Raw genomic sequence first — 16,084 nt, forward strand, 5'->3', positions numbered from 1 at the left:
AAAACCCCATTAAATTCATTTCTAAACTTGATGATTGTCAATTGTGTCAGTTGGTAAATTCTGTCTTGCAGAGAGGTATTTTGTAGTAAATAACATGTTTTTAAAACTAAAATTTGCCTTTTAGGAAGGTGGTAATCATTTCATAATTCTTAGTTTTGTGAAGTGTCTATAAATCATACATCTGATCTTTTAAAATGAAAGGCAATTGAATTTATATAATGATTCAGGCTTTTAAAAGTTAAAAAGGTAGTTATTTTAGGGAATGGATAGTTTGTGATATTTATTTTAAACAAAATAAGCCATTGATCTTATAAACATAGCCATGTAAGTAAAATGTTTTCTTATTTTAAATTAGATTCTGTTTTAACACTTTTTTCAGTTTTGCTTTATATTTGACTTATATTTTTTATATTTTATATTTATATTTGATTGCTTTTTTATTCCTAATTCTTTTATTTTCTGTTCCGTTTTTAAAAGCTGATAACTGTTGTTTGTCAAATCAAAGTTGGATTTAAAAATAAACATTTAATGTTAATAAGCTCTCTGGTAGTGGCACTGCAGTGACAGATGGTTGAGAGTTTGTGCCTAAAGCTATGGCACCAGTCTTCTAATGGACTTAGCCTGTATTCAGCCTGTGTAACCCTGGCAGATTTTTTCTCTGTTTCAGAATGGGGCAACAGAAGAAGTGACTTCAGAGGAAGAGGAAGAAAAGGAGATGGCTAAAGTAGGATAAGAAAGGCATTTCATAAATGTTGTCATTTTTGATTTGAGTAATTCCATAAATTTCCTTTCTAAACTACTATTAATGTGCAATAATTGAAAGCACATTGTATTTGGAATAGAATGTAATTTCTCAACTCTGGATTTACCTCTAACTGATGATACACCTTTGAGCAAATTGCTTTATCTGAATTCTTTGGATTGGATTTTGTGGAAAACAAAAGTCCTTAACTTTTAGCATGAAAGCTTTATTTCTATTTTATACTAATCAGTCCTTAACCTGCATTTGGTTATTTTTAGGAAGAGGAACTACTAAGTTTAAAAAGTGTTATGTTTGCGTAAAAGGAGAATTTGAGAACGTGTTAGGGACTACTCACCAGAAGTAGTGAAACTGTCTCTTGTTGAAAAATCATCAAGGAATTTTATGTTAGTCTGTTTTATGCTGCTATGATAGAATACCAGAGACTGGGTAATTTATACAGAACAGACATTTATTTCATAACAGTTCTGGAGACTGGGAAGCCCAAGATGAAAATACCAACATTTAATGTCTGAGGGCCTTCTTGTTGCGTCCTCAGATGGTAGCAGGCAGAAGGGCAGGAGAGCAAGCTAGTCCCATGTGTGAAGCCTCATTCATCAGGGCCTTAATCCCATTAAGGAGGAAGGAGCTCTCTTGGCCTAATCACCTCTTAAAGGTCCTACCTCTTAATATCATCACATTAGAAACACCTGAATTTTGGAAGCACACATACAAATGGTAGCAAATTTAGTAGAGCAATTTCCAACGACATTGAACCTAGGCCAGTTGTCAGTTCTGGATATAATTTTAGATGTTTTTAGGCTCTGAAGCTTTGCATTTACATTCAAACTTCAGAACAAAGATCTTTGTCTCTGCATTGACCAAATAGAAGATATGTGAATTTTATGGTCTTGTTTTAAAAGATATTTTCACAATAGGTGCTTGAGAGGATGTGGAGAAATAGGAACACTTTTACACTGTTGGTGGGATTGTAAACTAGTTCAACCATTGTGGAAGACAGGGTGGCAATTCCTCAAGGATATAGAACTAGAAATACCATTTGACTCAGCAATCCCATTACGGGGTATATACCCAAAGGATTATAAATCATGTTGCTATAAAGACACGTGCACACATATGTTTATTGCGGCACTATTCACAATAGCAAAGACTTGGAATCAACCCCGATGTCCATCAATGACAGACTGGATTAAGAAAATGTGGCACTTATATACCATGGAATCCTATGCAGCCATAAAAAAGGATGAGTTCGTGTCCTTTGTAGAGATATGGATGCAGCTGGAAACCATCATTCTCAGCAAACTATCACAAGAACAGAAAACCAAACACTGCATGTTCTCACTCATAGGTGGGAATTGAACAATGAGATCACTTGGACACAGGAAGGGGAGCATCACATACCAGGGCCTATTGTGAGGTCGGGGGAGGGGGGAAGGATAGCATTAGGAGATATACTTAATGTAAATGACGAGTTGACGGGTGCAGCACACCGACATGGCACATGTATACATATGTAACAAACCTGCACATTGTGCACATGTACCCTAGAACATAAAGTATAATAAATAAATAAAAATAAAAGATATTTTCTGTTTGGGGTCTTATAATTAATTCAGACTTTCATTTTCTATTTTTGGAAATTATTAATCTAAAATACACTTTTAGAGTGTTTCAGAACTAAAGAAGTAGTGTGGTAGACTTGTTTGTTTGTTTGAGACAAGGTCTCTCTGTCACCCAGGCTGGAGTGCAGTAGCGTGGTTAGGGCTCACTGCAACCTTGAACTCCCAGGTTCAAGCAATTCTCCGGAGTAGCTGGGACTACCGGCAGGTGCCCCACGTCCAGCTAATTTTTTAAAATGTTTTGTAGAGTTTGAGTCTCGTTCTGTTGCCCAGGCTGGTCTTGAACTCCCGGCCTCAAGTGACCCACCACCTTGGCCTCCCAAAGTGCTGGGATTACAGGCGTGAGCCACTGTGCCTGGCTGTAGGCTTGTTTTATGAGTCTGGGAGTAAAATACTTCTTAGAATTGTCCAATTAGAATGGGAGTTTGTTTTAATGTTTTTTTGCAGTTTAGCTGAGGTGGAATAAACTGCATGAAAACATTAAACCTTTTCCGTGGGTCAGGCGGCCATTGTACTAAAGATCACGTACCCTTTCATTTTTCCCCTCACAATATAATAAACAAGGGACCGCAACTTTGAAGGAAATCTAGAAAGGCCTCCCAAACTGCTGGGATTGCAGGTGTGAGCCACCATGCCTGGCTACTGTAATCTTATAGATCAGGTTGAAATACCTTAAATCTTTAGATTAGTTGGCTCAGTAGACCCTGGTAAACAGAGGCTTTTGTGTTTCATGCTGCAGTGTCTGGGTCAGTGCAAGCTTCAGATAGACTTATGAAAGAGCTCAGGGACATATACAGATCACAGAGTTGTATCTTTCTCATCTAAGAATAGCCACTTTTTACTCTGTTCATCTGCTCTTCACATCCTGGAACCACCTTCTGATCCCAGTATATGCCCCGTTCCGGCTTGTTTATGCTGTTTTCTCTGCTTACCTTCCTTCTGTGGCATCTGTATACTCACATTCATTCTCTCCTACAAAACAACTCAAATTATTTCTCCTTCATGAGGCTGACTTTGGTCCATCCTGCTCTCACCAAACCAAGAATAATTCTTCTCTTTTCACTTAACACCTCTTTTATGTGAAGCAGCAGGACATGAAAAGAACACTGAGTTTGGTGACAAACACACCTTTTTGGTTTCACTTTGCTCAACTCTAAAATATGAATAAACAGTACATACCTTTTGGATGACTACTGTGAAAAATAAATGAGAATATTGTGTGTATATACATGAAATGCTCGGACAGAGTAGAGAAACGTCAGATGATAGTCTGAACACTTACTACTTCATGCCTTCTATTAGAGCTGTTTACCAACTCCACAAAATCCAAGGACAAGTTACTTTGTCTTGGGCACAGGTTCTCCAAAACAGGGAATGAATTGTTAGGCAAGTAGATGCCAAGTGTTGAAACCAGAAAGATTACTCGCCATCATTCAGTCTTAGTTATATATGAATTTAATTAGTAATTTTTCATAGACGAAAGACATTTAGTCAATTTCTCATATCTTGATTATTTATAAAACTAAGTTTGTAGCATTTGAATTAATGTACTTTCCATGTCTTGTGATCAATTCCAGTTTGAGTTATCTTCAAAACAAGTATAAATTATTGAACACTTTCGCATGACCGATACTATGCTAAGTACTTTATACTTTATATATCTTCTGATTTAGTCTTCATAGCCGCTGTATGAAATAGGTGCTCTTCATATTTTAGAGAGGAGAAACTTCTCATATTTTATAGCTAGGAAATGAGCTCATGGTTATATAGCTAGGAAGTAATATATTTGTAAACTTGTTGTTTTTTCTTTTTCAAAGAATAGTGCAGTCTTTAAAACCTTTAGTTTCACATTACTAACAAGTAGTTCCGTTTCTATTTAGTCTTAGGATAAGATACCGATGTGTTTTCATCTTTAGAGAAGTCCCCACACTGAAAAGCGGAAACAAGTAGCATGTAGGCACACGTTTCTTAGTGTCTCAATGTGTGAACTAGACTGTGTAATATTCTTGCTTGTAGTCTTATGAATGGAAGTCTCTTTTAGTTAGTAATGTATCGCCTTGAGTGTCTTCTATTATTTTCAAAAATTGCTGGGGTTTGGAATAGACTCATACTGACTTCTATCCTATCGTGAATCCATGGTGGTCAGAGCATGTTGGTTAGAGTTTTTCAGATTATAAGAAATAGGAAAACAACCAGACTTGTATCTGGTTTTATATTTTCTTGAAACTTCATAATACTTCATTTAATTGGACTTTTTTTTTTTTTTTTTTTTTTTTTTACTTCTTAAAATGTTGAATGGTGATCCTTATTTTATTTTATTTTTTTTTGAGATGGCGTCTCACAGTGTCACCCAGGCTGGAGTGCAGTGGTGCAATCTTGGCTCACTGCAAGCTCCACCTCCCAGGTTCATGCTATTCTCCTGCCTCATCTTCCCGAGTAGCTGGGACTACAGGCACCCGCCACCACACCTGGCTAATTTTTTGTATTTTTAATAGAGACGGGGTTTCACCATGTTAACCAGGTTGGTCTCGATCTCCTGACCTTGTGATCCACCCATGTCAGCCTCCCAAAGTGCTGGGATTAAAGGTGTGACCCACCACACCTGGCCATGGTGATCCATTTTTATTGCAATCTTTTTCCTTTTTTTTCTTTTGAGATGGCGTCTCACTCTGTGGCCCAGGCCAGAGTGCAGTGGTGCCATCTCAGCTAATTGCTACCTCCACCTCCCAGGTTCAAGTGATTCTCTTGCCTCAGCCTCCCAAGTGGCTGGGACTACAGACACGTGCAACCACGCCCGGCTAACTTTTGTATTTTTTTGGTAGAGATGGGGTTTTATCTTGTTGTCGAGGCTGGTTTCAAACTCCTGGCCTCAAGTGATCCACCTCGGCCTCCCAAACTGCTGGGATTGCAGGTGTGAGCCACCATGCCTGGCTACTGTAATCTTATAGATCAGGTTGAAATACCTTAAATCTTTAGATTAGTTGGCTCAGTAGACCCTGGTAAACAGAGGCTTTTGTGTTTCATGCTGCAGTGTCTGGGTCAGTGCAAGCTTCAGATAGACTTATGAAAGAGCTCAGGGACATATACAGATCACAGAGTTACATGACAGGGAAGGATCTCTAAATCCCTGCTCTTCTTCTTGTTCTTTTGCTCTTTTCTGTTGTCAGATTATGAATGTCATTTCTTAAAAGTGGACCAAAATGGAAATGTTTACTAGCTTAATTTTGTGAAATTCAAAGGCAACCAAGTTCCAAAAGATGTAGGGGGTAAGATAGGATGAGTTTACTTGTTTTTTGGATTTAGAGAAATTGTTTTTATAGGTCCGTCAGAAACTTTTTGTCATTTTCCTGATAGAGTGAACTCTTACATATTTTTTATCTTCTAGCAAAAAGCTCAAGCTTGAGCAATATTGCTTGGAAAGTAAATAAGAGTAATACGTTTCATTATACAGAGAATGATTGCCAAGTTGATTTTTATGACTTTTCCCCCAGTTTTGAAAGCAACATAATCAACTCTTATTGTAGAGATAGTTATGTTATTACTTTTAAAATGTATGGGTGGAGTACACCTGTAGTCCCAGCTACTGGGGGTGGTGGGAGGCTAAGACAGGAAGAGGTTTTGAGCTTTGAGAGGTCAAGGCTGCAATGCGCTGTGATTGCACCATTATATTCCAGCCTGGGTGACAAAGCAAGACATCCTGTCTCTTAAAAAAAAAAAAAAATAAATAAATAAATTAAAAAAAACAGGCCAGGGGAGTGGGGAGTGGAAGTCATATTGGACATGTATATATATGACAGTTGTAGAAAAATACCGTTTTTTTAGTGATTTAACTTTTCATAGTTCCATCCATGGCAAATTGTTCTCCTTGAACCCCTTGGCTAATAATACAAGTTTAGGAAGGCATATTAAACTTCTTTTGAATTTTTGAGAAAATTATATACATGTGACTGTTTTCCTTTAGAATGACTGCAAACTCTGAACCTCCTTATTAGATTAGATTTAGGCTATTATGATCTCTTTTGGACATTTATTCTGAAGGAGCTGGAAGCTATAGTGACCTTTATTTTTCCTGGGGATATAGAGCAGCTTAAGATCTTCTCCTTCTGGAACTTACCCTAGGTGCTCTATTTTAGCTTTCAGATTGGTTCATTTTTGAGTTAGTTGAAAAAAAATTACCTTTTTGTTTGAACTGTTTTTTGTTTTGTGGTTCTTAGGGTTGACCCTGATAGTCCTTTGCACAGTAATCTTCAGATCTTAAAAGAAAAAGAAGGCTTGGGAGATATTTTGCTGAACTTATCTTTGAAGGTAAGAAAATTGTTACGGGACTCTCTATTTTTTGAATGGGGGTGTATATTTGTACAAGTGTTTTGGAAAACAATTTGGTAAAGTGGAAGATACTCATACACTATGGTTCAGGAATCTTGTGGATATTCACTGCACAAGAAAGGAGTACGTAGGCATGAGGAGATGGGAATGTTCAGAGCAGCATCATTTATAATAGCCCCAAACAGAAAATAACCCAAGTGGTCGTTCCAAGAAAATGAAGAACTGTGGTATTCATAAAAAGGCTTACAGCTAAGTGGGACCAGCTGGGCGAACCTTAAACACTATGTTAAGCAAAAGAAACCAGACCCCCAAAACCTATTTTGTACAATTTCCCTTGTATAGAGCTCAAAAATAGGCAAAACTAAGGTTGGTTAGGACATTCATTCTTAGTGGAGGCAGTGTCACCTGCAGTGGAGTGAAAATTGGTCTTTAGAGTAAAAGAAAACGTTACCTATTATAATGGTCTGCTGCCCTCCAAAGGGTCATATAACATAAACCGACATACAATATATCTGTGGTGTTGAAATTCCACCACAGGGGAATGGGGGTAGAATTAGGAAGAAAACTTCTAAAAAGGCTTCTTAGGGTTAAAAAAATGAAAAGAAAACACAGAAACACTTATTTCTGGATCCATACTTGGGCAGTAAAACTATCAAGAACAAAGAGGTGATTCCATCGAGGTTAGGGTAAGGAGGCCATCCAGGTGAGAGGTAGGGAGGTGTGACCTGAAAGGGACATCTGTGAGCTTCTTGGATACTGGCTGGAATATATTTCTGGAGCAGGTTGGTTGTTACGTGGGCAAATAATTTACGATAACATGTTAAGGTATACCTTAAGGTATATTTTATGTACTTTTCTGAATGTATGTGTTATATTTAATAAGGCATTTTTAAGATACTAAAAATCAACGTTACAAAGGAATAACAATGGAATTTAGAAGAAATATTAATGATCTAATAAGGAATCTAGATAGGATGTAATGGTTTAAAATCTATGGCTATATTGAGGTATTTTGATGAAAAAAACAGACATAAAACAATACTTTATTGTTCTTACTCTGAGGATAATAGTAGTTTTATAAAACCTTTGTACTTCCCTTTTTGTGTGTATATTTTTTCTTGGGATTATATCTTATGATTGAACTTTCTTGAAATGACCCTAATGTCAGTATTTTCTCTCACTTTTGTTATCATAGAAACTGTTGTGGTTGTCAACTGGTTGTCTTCCTAAAGTATGAATCCAGTATATATTGACTGAAGTTGCTAATGGCTACTTCTTTACGGATTCATATGGGGGAGTGAATGAAGCATGCAGGCCTAAAACAAAAAACAAAACACACAAAAAAACAGGAAGCTATCTTTCTTTTTTAAAACATTAAATCATACGTCCATATGCCCAACACCAAACTGAAGAAATAGAACCTTTGGCTGGGCGTGGTGGCTTATGCCTGTAATCCTAGCACTTTGGGAGGCCAAGGCAGACAGATCACTTGAGGTCAGGAGATCGAGAGCAGCCTGGCCAACATGGTGAAAACCCATCTCTACTTAAAATACAAAAAAAAATTAGCCAGGCATGGTGATGGGTGCCTGTAATGTAAGCCCTGCTTCGTGGGAGTCTGAGGTGGGAAAATCAGTTGAACCAAGGATGCAGAGGTTACAGTGGGCTGAGGTTGCACCATTACACCCCAGCCTTGGTGACAAGAGAAACTCCATCTCAAAAAAAAAAAAATTATATATATATATATATATATATATATATATATATATGTGTGTGTGTGTGTGTGTGTGTGTATGAAATAGATCTTTATCAGTACCTGTAGCACCCTGTGTGCCCCTCCCTTGTCACGCCCTCTTTGGGAGGTATCTTGAAGGGAATATGAAATATTGACCAGGAAACTGGAGGATTGATGATTGCAGGTGGTGTTTTCATTATTTTGTCCTGCTCTAGCTAGGACTTCAGGGAGAGGACAATCTGGGAGGTAAATGGCTGAAATTCTATTGGATTTGTGTTTGTGGCCCATGGCTCCTGATACCAGAAAGAAACGCCTTTTTCTGGGGTTGGAGTATTTCTTAAGAGTCCTGGGAAGAATGTGATTGCCTTGAGCTAACTGACCTTCTGAAGAGGACCTTAAACTGAATTGCCAAGTTATTAGTATCGGGATTCACAGACTTTGGAGAATAGCAGGTATGACTCAGAAAGATGTACAGGAAGGAGCCAGAACAATATATGTTTATAGTCTCTGATGTCCACAGTGACAACTTGAGCATCATGAATACTAAGCAAAATGGAACTGGAGATAAACTATAACACAAAGATGGCAGTGAGGGCAGGAGGGAATGTGACCTGGACAGCAACTTGGTAAATCCAACTTGCTGTGTTTTTAAGGAAGTTGTCTTCTGATGTTACAGGCAACATCAGAATTACTGAATTGAATTTTGAGGTAGTACTTTAAGAAGGGTCTATTTAGATAAGTTTAGGTTTATTTAGAGAATAGCAGCCAGGATTGGGAAGAAATTCATTCTATTCCACGTCCTAGGATAGCTGGTGAAATTGTGGATTTGGAGAGGAAAACATGGGGGTTCATGATAGCTTGTCTTCAACTATTTGAAAGAGTATGTATATGGAAGCATTAGTTTTTATTTGTTTTTGGTGAAGACAGGGCATAAAACAAGAACTAGTAAGTCAGATTACAAAGAGGTGATTTTCAACTCAATATAAGGAAGTGACTTGTAACTATTTAGACTCATCTAGTGATGTAGTCTTTGAAAAAGAGAATGTTCTTCATCCTTAAGATTAACTTAGAAGGCTGAGATGTTAAATGGGAAGTCAGATAACTTCATGAGATTGTTGTAGAGCCTGAGAGTCTGGTTCAGAGTTAATATATACTAAGGTAACTCAAACTTCGTTTGAACAGTCACCCTCAACTTTTGTTTTCCCTGTAAGATTTGGATTCCTGAGGTCCAGGATACAGTTTATGGAATAGAGTCCCCAGGTTTTGATGTAGAAGAGTTATTCTGAACTGTTTAAAATAAATTCAATCACCCATAATCAATTAAGGGGTTTTATAGTCACTCTTTAGGGATTCACATATTTAAAGATCTAAATAATAGGAGGTTAAATGAAGTTGTACTTTACCAAGCTTTACATCAACCTGTATACTTTTCATTATGTCTGTTAAATTATAGATAAAAGGTGAGCTACTTTATTTGAAAGTAGACTATAGTAGCGATCATTAAGTTGGTATCTTGTGTCATTAAGTTGGTATGTTGTGGATAATCTTACATTTCTATTGTAAGTTAGAAAAAGATTTCCTCTTTCATTTTCTGTCTCATCTTCCTCTCTTCATATACTTTTATCAAGTCTGATGATGTTTGTCTTTTAATTAGGCCAATTAGTTATTGCTGATACTTGGATTCGAGTCTACCATCTTATCGATGAGCCATTCCTATTAGTTTTTCTTGCTTTGTGCTCCATGTTGTCTTTCTTTTAGACTTTTTGATGACTCTGGTTTTCTACCTCTGTCAGCATAGTTCTTATTCTTCTTCATTACCCTATAGTTACAATATGTCCTTGATGTGTGAAAGTCTAACATAAACTTGTAGATTCATTTTTTTTTTCCTTTTCCTTGTCAATACAAGGACCTTAGCACACTGAGTTCATGTCCTTCCTCCCAAATATGTGCTACTGTTTTCATACATTTCAAGTCTATACTATCTAAAACCCTACACATAATTATATAATTAGTCAATATTCACTTAGATCTACATGCATATTTGCTCTTTTTCATGCTCTGTAGTCTCCACATTTTCATCGAGGATCCTCTTTCTCCTCTGAAACTATCCTTTAATACTTCCTTTAGTGTGAGTCTGCAGATAGAAAAATTCCTTTATTTTTTATTATTGAAGAGTGTTTTCATTAAGTGTAAGTTTCTAGGTTGGCAGTTTCCTTTATCAGCACCTTGAAAATATCATTCTCTTATGCTAGCTTCCGTTGTTTCTCTTGAAGTGTTTATGGTGGTTAAATCTTGTGAAGTCATTGATCAGTTTTGGAAGATTCTCCACAACCGTATCTTCAGCTATTGCTTCTGTCCCATTCTTTTTTTTCTTCCAGGGCTCTACGTATGTTATAAACTTTTCAATATGTTGCCTTTTGTTTTCTCTATTTTCTACCTTTTTGTCTTTCTGACCTTTTTCCAGTTTATTGACTCTCTCTTCTGCTAGGTTACTGCTGTGGTTAAACTTATCCATTAAGTTATTAATTTCGGTTGTGATAGTTCTAAATTGCAGAATTTCATATGGTTCATTTTTATAATTTGCATTTCTCTGCCAGGTTTTCAGTCTTGTCCTGTCTTTCCTTGATCATGTTCAGCAGAGTTATTTTAAAGTGTGTCTGCAAAGTCTGTTATCTCAATTCCTTGTGGTTTTGTGTCTGTTGTTTACTTCTCTTGTTTTCTATTATGTCATCTTTCAGTCTCATGTGGCTTTTTATTTTTAGTGATAGACATTATATATGAAAAATTGTAGAACTAATTTGAAGCCTTGGATGATATTCTTCTCCAGAGAGGATTTACATTTGCCCCTGCCAGGGGCTTGGAAATTAGCAACCTGGGATTGTCTCATCCAATCAAGGATTGAGATGATTAAAGCTGGCCATCATTCTCTGTTAGGGCAATTTGCAGTTGGTTCTTCAGGATCCCAACCTAAGGAGCGGGAGACTTAGCAGGGCCCCTCCTCGGTGGACGCTGAGCTCCAGTGTTTACCTCCCTGTGAGCTCTGTGAGGCTGTGAGTTCTAGCTCAACTTTTTAACCTCTTCCTTGTCTCTTCTGTCATTGGAAGAAAACCCAAGGGGGAAAAGAAGACCTTGTTCTCTGGTGTTCCCTTTTCTCAGCCCTGTAATCATTATGTTTTGTCCACCTCTCTAGTTCTTAGTCAGAAGATTGATCTAAATTATCTAGTCTATCCTTATTGGAATGGTTCCTTTATATAGTTCTATTGAAGTGGAACCCCTTCATGTGTTTCATAAGTTTACAATAACACTGTTCTGTTTGGGCCTGATTTTAACTTCATTTTTATTTGCTTTGGTTTTCATTTCATTTGGTTTTTGGTACTAAGTTTACCTTTATGACTCTCACCCTTTATCTGATAATAAATGTACATATTCTTTTATAGATTCTTTTAAAATCTTCTAAATAGTATAACATTAAGGATGTTCTTAAAATTAATTAAACTTACTTATTTGCTTTTTAGGATAACTTTCCAGTTGATCCTCCATTTGTTTGAGTGGTGTTACCTGTTCTCTCAGGAGGGTAAGTGTAAGTGATTATTTTTATTTATTTATTTATTTTTATTTTTTTATAGAGATGAGGTATCACTATGTTGCCCTGGCTGTTCTTGAACTGCTGGGCTCAAGCAATCCTCCCACCTTGCCCTCCCAAAGTGCTGGGATGACAGGCGTGAGCTGCTGTGCCTGGTTTACTTATTATTATTTTTTAACATAGTGTGCACCAGAATTCATGTGGAGAGCTAGTCCCAGGGTTTCTGATTCAGTAGGTCTGTGGTGGGACCTGACCATTTACATTTTTTAGAAGTTACCAGGTGAAGTTGATGCTATTGATCTGGGGCCCACATCTGGAACCATTATAAAGCATTATGTTGCTGATAGGTAGAGTTTTTAGTGACTCATATATATATATACACACACACACACACATATACATACACACACACACACGTATATATAAACACATACTTTTTTTGTCATAAAAACCGAGTGTTTTTCAAATGTAAATTGTGATTGGGGGTTTAGAGAATGTTATGATTACAGAGTGGTCCCCACATGCCTGTGATCCTAATAATACCTCTAGGAATCATTATGGGAAATCTCATAGATGTAAGGAGCTGGCTAATTACTTCTAGAGGTGATAATTGCAGTTTAGTAGAATCCAATGGTAATTGTCTTGCAGTTTTACTGAAGTTTGTATTGCTTCTTTTTTTGTGGTTGGAAGTCTTACAGAAGTGGGGAAAAGATCGCAGTTTGCTAGGTTAGTTGTGAAATGTTCTGTAGACCCTCAGAGTATGAGCAATTTAAAGTAACTTGAGGATTTTGAAACACTCAGTTGACTAATTCTATTATGTGACATAATCTACATTATGGTGATTAAAATCTAAATATATCCAGCCCTTACTTTTTGATGATTTCTATGGTTGAGATAGTAATAGTTGCATTTATGGTAAAAATATGAGTGACTATTTCAGACTTCAGAACTTTCTCCAGAAGAGCTTTGTTCCCACAGTTATTTTTAGTTGTATTTGCTTTACATGCTTATATATGTGTTTTGGGGGCTAACATCAAGAATCATTTCTGTGTAATCAGAATATGTATTAACTGTGATGTTGATGCTACAGAATAGTTATCTGGACATTATATCCATCTGTAAAAGCTCAGAGAGACAAAAAGTGTTTTTTCCTTTTTTTAAACCCTTAGTATTACATATGGATGTGCTGAGTTCATTTTGAGTTCTACCACACAGTAAAGTAATATTGTTTTATTCATTCATTCATTCATTCATTCATTGAGGCAGAGTCTTGCTGTGTTGCCCAGGCTGAAGTGAGTGGTACAATCACAGGTCACTGGAACCTCTGCCTCCCAGGCCCAAGCCATCCTCCCACCTCCTCCTCCTGAGTAGCTGGGACCACAGGCATATGCCACCATGCCCAGCTAATTTTTGTATTTTTGATAGAGACAGGGTTTTACCATGTTGCCCATGTTGGTCTCGAATTCCTGGGCTAAAGCGATCCATCCCGCTCAGACTCACAATGTATTAGGATTATGGGTCTCAGCAACTTTACCCGACCCAATATTGTTTGTTAAAATTTTTTTATTTATTTACTTCTCTTTTGCTTTTCTGTTTTTCTTTTAATTTTTAAATTTCTATTTTTCTCAATATTGTTTTTAAAGAGTTCACTTACCTGACACCTGCAGCCTAATCTTTGCCATATCTCCCAAAATGTTCTGTGAGTGCCAATATAGTGGTATGTTAATGTATATTTGTTTTGTGGGGATTTCAAGGTTTGGGGGAAGCCAGGTTCAAAATGTCTTTTACCAAAGGACTTCTTGGAACCTTAATGCTATTTTCTATTTTTCCCAAATTTGTTTAATAATGTTCCTGACAGCATCTCAGAGGATGGTGTCCTCTGGCTTACTCTCTGGGAAATGCTGCTCTGTTGGAAATCCAGAGTTCTGAGTGATTCCCATGTGTTTTCTTCCGCAGAGGAGAAAATGCTGAAGTGACCTTTTAGTGGGCAGATGTTGCAGGTCTCCTTTTGACAGGTTGTTACAAAGTTGATCACAAATATACTATTACGGTGAGTCGCAGTCCCAGGTTGGGTGTGAAGCAGAGTTGTTTAGAATTGTGTACTGTTTTATTTTGTTACCTTTAGAGCTTCTCTAGACTGTTTTGGTTTAGGCAGTAAAATTGCTATAAAAAGTACTTCTCTTGATGTAAAACCTCATGGTCAGTTTTGGAAGTTGAATGTTGGGTAACCCAACCAAATACTTACGTATACAAAATAAACACAAGGCTGAAAAATACTAAACGTTTAACCTTTGTGTCTCTTGCTCACCACACCAGCCTTTTACTTGTTACCAGGCCATAGTTCTTTTGTTTTTCATAGGTGAATGTCAAAATGTCTTTTTAATGAAGCCCTTACTGACTGGGGAGAAAAGACATAAGTATTGTGCTTCAGTTTATGTGGTGGTTTATAAAATTGTGTATGTTGACTCAGTATTCCCATAAGCATGGGAAAAGGAAGACAGGTTATTTTTTGTTCAGAATCTTATTTGAGAGAAAAAAAAGATCAAGGAAAATATTTGGACAAAAATCTGTAAATTCAGGATAAATGTATGAAAACATTTAAAACTGTGATTATAAAATGGATCAGCATAGCTTTTCAACTTTTTGTTGTAAGAATCCCAAGAATGTAAGTTTGCGATCTTAGTATACCACCTGGAAGCGAGACAAATGCATGAAGTTATGAATCATGCCATTTTTAGTTTTAAAATCTGTTCCATGGTTTCTTCATTGATTGTTTTTTGCCACAGTGTGTTATGGTCCTTATTATTTGGATGAATAATTTGAATAATAAGTCAGCTTGTGACCTACCCAAATAAATCTTCTGATTCCTAGTAAAGTGTTTTTCATGATACCAAATGCCAGCTATATAAGAGGAGATTAAAAGTACTAAGTACTCTGAGTACTCCATTGATTATCAAATGCTAACCATGGGCCAGGCACGGTGGTTCACACCTGTAATCCCAGCACTTCGGGTCAGGAGTTCAAGACCAGCCTGGCCAAGATGGTAAAACCCCATCTCCACCAAAAATACAAAAAATTAGCCAGATGTGGTGGTGCGTACCTGTAATCCCAGCTACTCGGGAGGCTGGGACAGGAGAATTGCTTGAACTCGGGAGGCAGAGGTTGCAGCGAGTCGAGATTGCGCCACTGCACTCCGGCCTGGGTGACAAAGATAAACTCCATCTAAAAAGAAAGAAAAAGAAAAGCTAAGCATGGACTTAATTTGTCTGAGGTTTAAAGCTGCAAAGGGTTGTTCTTCATGAAGTAGGTGGGATCCCAGCTGGGCAGTGAAATTTGAGTTGGGTTTGGTCAGCTCGTGGAGGCTGAAGGAAAATTATTTACGTAGGTGAAAGGTAAACACAATCAGGTATCTAGGAAAGAGAATGAGGGATTCAGAGTGTACGAGACCAGTTTGAGCCATAACACAAGGAGGGTAGGATTCATGTAGAAGATTTGTAGGAAATAGTGCTGACGTAATATCTTGTGCTCAAACAGTTCTGTGGATTGGTGACATATCTTTCTTTTTTCTGGTAATAAACTAGTACCCCTGGATATTTATCTTTCTATGTATCTGGTTGAGAAACAAGGGAGTAGCAGTAAATATACCATTTTGGAATAAATCTGGTGACAGCAGAAGAGGATATGAGACACATTGTCCTCACAGAGCCTAGAAAAGTGTGATAGTAGTTGAGGGTCACGCTGTTGTCTTAGAGTGAAGTGAGGAGAACCTACAATGGCTTGGTAGTCATAGAAATGGAAAGAGGAATGAAATTTGAAGGCTTATTGGTGGCAGAATCAAAATGGCTTGGTCTTTGTAGTCAACTATTAAGTGAGGAGGAAGAATTATTGGCTGACTTAGGAAGAAGTAAAAAATGTGAAATACCAATAAGACACAAAGCTTGCAATTTTAGTCAGGGTAAAGCTTAAGCATTGTGTGATTCTAGATAGATTATTGAGCAGTATTGTTCCATGTGTTTTATATCCCATATCTTCTAGCTATGATCCTATTTCTTTATTTCTTGACA

General features: G+C 37.2%; 1 protein-coding gene across 8 annotated transcripts in view; it reads left to right on the forward strand.

Moving 5' to 3' along the window:
• Nucleotides 1-16,084, forward strand: part of LOC107130176 (golgin subfamily A member 8C-like) — a 53,356-nt gene that overhangs the window by 3,062 nt on the left and 34,210 nt on the right. For all 8 annotated transcript variants that reach the window (XM_073996832.1, XM_073996838.1, XM_073996839.1 and 5 more), the window contains exons 2-4: nt 668-724; nt 6,594-6,684; nt 11,953-12,011. The gene's annotated coding sequence lies outside the window, so the exon portion shown is untranslated. The remainder of the gene's footprint in view (nt 1-667; nt 725-6,593; nt 6,685-11,952; nt 12,012-16,084) is intronic.

Source organism: Macaca fascicularis, chromosome 7 (assembly GCF_037993035.2).
Source record: "Macaca fascicularis isolate 582-1 chromosome 7, T2T-MFA8v1.1".
In the NCBI taxonomy this organism is placed as follows: Eukaryota; Metazoa; Chordata; class Mammalia; order Primates; family Cercopithecidae; genus Macaca; species Macaca fascicularis.